General features: G+C 45.9%; 1 protein-coding gene across 3 annotated transcripts in view; it reads left to right on the top strand.

Moving 5' to 3' along the window:
* The first annotated feature begins 207 nt into the window (after positions 1 to 207).
* The window catches only part of WWP1 (WW domain containing E3 ubiquitin protein ligase 1), a 58437-nt gene continuing 52644 nt past the window's right edge, over positions 208 to 6000 (top strand). The window contains exon 1 of one of the 3 annotated variants that reach the window (XM_027682725.1): positions 208 to 259. The gene's annotated coding sequence lies outside the window, so the exon portion shown is untranslated. Of the gene's footprint in view, positions 260 to 1019; positions 1138 to 6000 lie in introns of those variants that run through there. The other 2 variants (XM_027682810.1, XM_027682641.1) reach the window with 2 other exon arrangements.

Here is a 6000-nt window from a genome sequence, read left to right as displayed (position 1 = left end):
AGTACGAAGCCAAAGTTCATTAGTCTTCAGTGTAAGGCAGAGCTTCAGCCTCACATGTTTGTGCATATAAGTACTTCTAGGTTTGCAAATCCGCAGGGAATGCCTCAGCTTCCTGTGAGGGGAAAGCCGTCCCCGTGCTCGGGCTGCCGGAGGTGCCGTGGGGCGGGCGGTGTCTCGCCCTGCAGCGGGGCAGCCGGGCGGCCTCCGCCGCCGTCGAGGGCTGCGAGAGCTGCATCCGCCTGCCCGAGAACGGGAAAGAGTAAGTTATTTAGGGAGGGAGAAGAGGTCCGGCGGCGGAGGACGGGGACCAGCCGGAGGGATCCCGCTGCTAGCCGGACAGCGGCTCCTGTCACGGCGACGGCTGAGCCTCCCACAGGAGCCCGCCCTGCCTGCGCGGCCGGGGAGGGAGGGCGGGAGGCGGGTGGAGGAGACACCCCCCGCCTTTATCGCTCGCACAGCACCGGGGTGTGCTGGTTCTCGGCGCCGCCGCCGCAGAGGAGCCTTGTCGGGGGATAGCGACTATTGGGAACCCTCCTTATCCTGCCCCAGCAGCTCTGCCCCGCGCACGGCGCCCCGGCGCTGCAGCCCGACCCCGCCTCCCCCGAGGTCGATTCCGTGTTCTCGGTTCTTCTCCCCGCCGCGGCGCCCGACTTGGTTCAGCCCGGGGCAGGAGGCGCTAGGAATAAGCCCTGTCCCCTTTGAAGAGCCTCGGTTCAGGCTCGCCTCCTCCCTCCCACCGCCGCTGCGCACTGCTCGGTGCCGACTGGGCCCTCCCGCCCGGGCGGCGGCGGCTCCAGCTCCACAAGTTCCTGCTGCCCGTGCCCGGGGCGCGCGCACGAGGCTGGCTCGGCCGTCGGGGGCGCCCGGCGGGAGCGGCGGGAGCAGCAGCAGGAGCGGCGGGAGCAGCAGCAGCGGCAGAAGCAGGAGCAGCACCAGGAGGGGCGGCGGCGGGAGGAGGGCTGTTGTGCAGGAGCCGCCGATGCCGCTGTGAGATGGCATCATTCTGCGCGGTGGCGGCGGCGGAGCGCGGCGCGGAGGGGTGAGGAGCCGCCGCGGCGGCGAGGAGGCGACGACGAAGAAGAAAAAGGTGGGAGGAAGGAGAAGGAGGCGGCAGCAGCTGTGAGGCTGCGAGCCACGGTAAGAGAACAAAACCGGCTGTGCCGCAGCCGGTTCGGCTTGCGGTCTGGCCCGGCAGAAACGCGGCTGCCGCTCTCGTCGCTCTTCGCCGCCGTTCGGACGTGGGGGAGTGGGGGCGGCAGGGGCAGGGGGGTGGGCGCTGGACGGGTGCGAGCTGCCCCTGTCACGGAGGGGCAGGGAGGAGGGGAATGGGCGTGGGGGCTAAAATGGCGAAGGGAGCTCTACTGAGGTCTCGGTCTCTCTTTTCCGGCAGTTCAACTCGTCGCACCCCTCAGGCTCTGCTGGCGGGGGGCGGCGGCTGTTGCTTCTCCCCTCCCGATGCCCCACATGGTGCCCGGAGGATTACTGTGTTTCCCTGCCGTCTCCCACCCTGGCTCGAGTCTGGACAGAGCTCAGGGCCTCTGGGCCCGCACCTGGCGATGGGAGGGAGGATAGGGGCTATGTTGAATCTGTGGAGGTGTGGGGCGGGGGGAGCGAGAGGGAGAGTGTCGCCGGTGTCCGGTGTCAGGCGAATAACCTTGTTTATTCCTGTCTACGGCCTTTGCGAGGGTGACTGAGGGCTGAGTCCTGACCTGTGTCAACGCTGAGTGGATTGCGAGAGGCTTTAGTGGCCGGGAGTCAGTGAGGCAGTTCCACGGCCGGCCCCCGCTTGCTTATCTGCCGGGTGAAAACAGGAGAAGGATATTGTTACGTTTCAGTTCACCTTCCTTTGGTGAAGCCGGGCAGGGAGGAGGTGAAGAGCCGTTTTCCCTCTCCAGTGCACTGCTGTCACTCCTCACGGTGCCAAAGTGTGCCTCGGCTCAGAGGCAGAGGGCACGATGGGGTGCGAAGTGGTTTCGGGCACCGCTCAGGTTATAGGTGTTTGCTTGTCTCTCGGGACACTCATGATGTGTGTTTGGCTGAGCAGACTGTGTGAATTCTAGACCTCAAAAGACCTGTTTGTGTCATTTATCTTTGTTTACGTTGTTGCAAAATGTTACAACTCAATCCAACTGTTTATTTACTTGATTTTATTTGTAGTTGTCTTATTTTTGGAACGATACCAGTTCTCATCCCAGTTTAACTAGGAGCTCTGCTTCCAGATTTATAAATGTTTAAACTATATATCAAAGAAAGAAAAGGACTTAACACCACATCATCATTTTAATGGGAACTCTTTGATGTTTGGGTGAAACAGTAAAAAGAGGTATTTATATTTCAGTTGTATTTTCACAGGGCTCCTGTGTCATATAATAAGTCATCAGGACTTATTGTGCATTGAAAAAAACTCAGGTTATGCAAGTCTAATAATACTGGCTTACTAGGTGATGCAGTCACCCACTGCAGGTAGCTGGGTTATATAGGATCATACATGTGAAAGATGGTGTGGCCTTCATAGTAATGAGTCTCCCGTTAAAACTGGTATTCTGTTTTAATCCCTGTGGTATAGAAACAAACTGATTATTATTGTCTGTGATAATGCTTTACTAACTTGGACTGGTTGTTTATTTTTTTTAAATTTTGTATGCTGCCTTATGTGAGTCTGTGTTGGTCAAGGTATAAACTGAATTATTGTTTCTTGTTGGTTTTAATACTAATAAAGATTAAAGAAATTTTGCATAGAGAAAACATCTGAAGGGGTTTTCATCATTCTGAGAAAAATCTTAGAGCTGCAGAAGCATAATTTACCTGAACTCTTGATAAAGATGCTTTCAAATGGGGCAACTAGAAATATTTTCAGTTGATGTTGCTTCTGAAGCTGTGGGTTTAGAATCCCTTTTTTACCTCTTCGATATGTATTTTGAGCTGTATTTTAAAGTGTTTCTAGTCAGTAGACTTTCCCCAATGGTACTGTAGAATAATTCCCTTAAACTCACTATTATACTTGAAAACTTAGGAGTAGTTTTACATACCTGGGACTGATTTAATCTCTCAACATGGGACATTTCATTTCCAAAAGAATATGGATTATTTTTTTGGAAGAATAGTTTACATTTGTTACTAAACATCAGTGAAAAAAACATTTTAAGTCAGCCAGTATGTTTTTGTTTAAGTGTTGGCAATAAAGTTTAAATAATCACCTGTCTTCAAGTGCTTCTTAAATCACAGGAATACTGACTGAGTTCAGAGCCAACCCCTTTTCCTGAGTCTGTGAAACCCTTGGAAGAAGGAGATATGTTTGCTAGTTTTATTGCTTTTCTTTTTTCCTTCTTATCTTTCCATATGAAGTTGGAAATTTTGATAAGTTGGAATTTTTACCCGCTTCTCTGTTGTTTTGCATAAAACAATGTGTGTGGAAAGACATTTCTCCTGGCTTTTGGACACAAAGAGGAATCGGGGTAAGGATCTATGACAGGAAGTTGGTATTGCATTCAGTTTACTCATGTTCAGTGTTCCTATGCCATTAAAACAGTAGATTTGAAAACTAAGGTGCCATAATTGTGGCCTAAGCCATGTTTATTAATTTGAAATAACTACTCTTTATGCACTTAGAGGAAACAGTCATTGTTAGCTTATAAAAGCCCCAAAACCTAAATCCCCCCCTAAAAAAAAATAAGTTCATTTTAGAATTTATAGATAAGGAAGTGTGAAGGCGTGGTGAGGTAATGGATGGAATAATAAACAAAAATAAGTCCTAGCTGTAAGCTGTGCTTAAGTGATTCTTGTAAGTTACTCTTTTTTCATAAAGACTGCAGAGAAGGAGTGAAGCTACTGATAAAAATGTAATATCTTTTAAGTTAGGTTAGTACTGCACTTAATTGCTCCTGCGCAGGATAACATTCACCTGCAATTGCATAGCAACTCAAAATCAGAAAACTGTTCCAGTGTACCTTCCTGTATGAAAGTGTGGCAACTGGGGCAGGCTCCCCAGTTTCCATGGTAGTGTCGTATTAACCAAAATCTTGTCAATTTTGCTGTCCTTATGAAACTTGTAAACCAGAACTGCTGAACTCTTCCTTTGAATTCTGAGCTAAGCGATGCTTAGTGACATTCCTTCATATTGCTTTGGTCGATGTCCAAATGCAGAGGGTAGGAGCTGGTTACGTCTGGGTCCTTCTTTAAAAGTTTGTTGTCATTGCATCAATACCCCATTTCTCTATGTAGGTCTTCGTTCAGATTTATCATAATCTGCTGATGTTTTCCTGTGGTGACAAAGTGCCCATAGGTAAGGACAATTGGAAGTATCAGAGGTCTCACCTCTGTTTTCTTGAAGGAACATAATATGGCTCGAGAGAGAAACTTCTTCTTCCCCATCAACAGGAGTTGGGAGTGTCTAGAAGAAGCATTCCAAAGGCTTGTAGAAAAGAATAGGTCCTAGAGTGGTGCACCTGCTTATTTTCTTTCCCTTGTAGAACAGTGACATTGCATGGTTTTTGCTAAAATTTACTCCAATACTTTTTAAGAGTGAGTAAGAAGGAGTTTTTGTTTTTAATTGCTTTCTGTAAGTGAAAAGTTCTAATTCCTGTTGCTTGGGATATGTATTTGCTGTGTTTGAGGACCTACTAGTTTAACCAGAAGCACACTTAAGTTTAGCTCTGTTTTGCAAGTGTGGTGTTGCTTTCCAGAGGAACACTGGAGATTCCAGAGAAGTGATCACCTGTCAGAGTGGCTATAATATGTCAGAATTATTTACAGGGTGCTGGATTTTTTACTTTAAATTTCTTAGCATTGCAGGGAAAGTATGTCAGGGAAACCTTTAGGTTTCTGTTATATGTAGGACTTAGTAACTATTACACATATAGCATGAAGCAATTAATCCTTGCAGGTTTACATGACTGTGTTGCTCTAGCAGCATATGTATGGCAAAGAAACAATTTTTTTTTTAGGTTTGTGTAAATTTTTAATATAATATAATGTACAGTTTGATAATTCAGTATTGCCAAAAAAAAGCATTTTCAAAATCCTGTTAAATGAGAATATGGATTTGGATTTAACTTTTGAATTCTACTGATTTTGAAAAATCAACTGAAATTAACTGTACTGGTTGTGTTACTATGTAAGGGCTTTTGACTAAAATAAAGTCTTCAATAAAAATCGGAGTGAAGCATGTATTTAACAAAGCAGATTAAATTCTTAGGCTTTTATTAATCACCCTTTTCTTTTTGTTGGAATATGTTAGAGATGCTTATGTTCTGCTTTAAGTGGCTAGGACCTGAGCATACTTAAATGTAACCAGTTCAAAACCTGAAGACTTCTTAACATCAGTGAGGATGTTAACTTGGAGTGATGTAACTAGTACAGCCAATAGTCTTTTCTTTTGTAGTGAAATTCAGCCTCTGATGTCTAATATGTGGAATTTTTCATTGGCCCAAATCACTTTGGAATAATTTTTTTCAAATATAATTATCTGTATATGAAAGCACAGTATAACAGTCTCTTGATTTATCTTATGTGTAAATGGCTTTGGGAATATAAATGCATGTTAGTAACTGACCTTCTCAAGTAGTTCAAATGGCACAAAATTATTCCCATGTACTTTTATTCCATTAGGATTTTAGACTTTTTTTGCAGAAAATCATTGTGGAGATGGAAGAAAGCAATATAAAAACCAATGAGAAGTGGAAGTCACATTTTAAAGATAAACAGCAAAATAATTCTGGTTTATGAATTTAAGGATCTTTGCCTTGCAGCCTGAAGTGGGCAGAGGAGAGCTCTTGTCTGTGCTACTGTGAGCACAGACAGAAGTATACAGAGGATATTCTGTGCACATTTCTAGTTACTGGGGCTTCTAACCCAGATTTTTTGCTATAAGCTTCTAAATGGAGCAGGAGATTAGCAGGAGAGGCCTTTAAAAAAAGAAACAACTAAAAAAGTTTTATCTGCTCCTTGTATCGGTGAATGAAAAGTATGTGAGAATTTGGATTGTATGTGCATTTTAAGGTG

The sequence above is a fragment of the Neopelma chrysocephalum genome, unplaced genomic scaffold (genome assembly GCF_003984885.1).
Source record: "Neopelma chrysocephalum unplaced genomic scaffold, ASM398488v2 Primary Assembly neopelma1_22, whole genome shotgun sequence".
NCBI classification, from domain to species: Eukaryota; Metazoa; Chordata; class Aves; order Passeriformes; family Pipridae; genus Neopelma; species Neopelma chrysocephalum.
The sequence above is the reverse complement of the archived record's forward strand: the minus strand, read 5'-3'. Positions and strand labels throughout refer to the sequence as shown.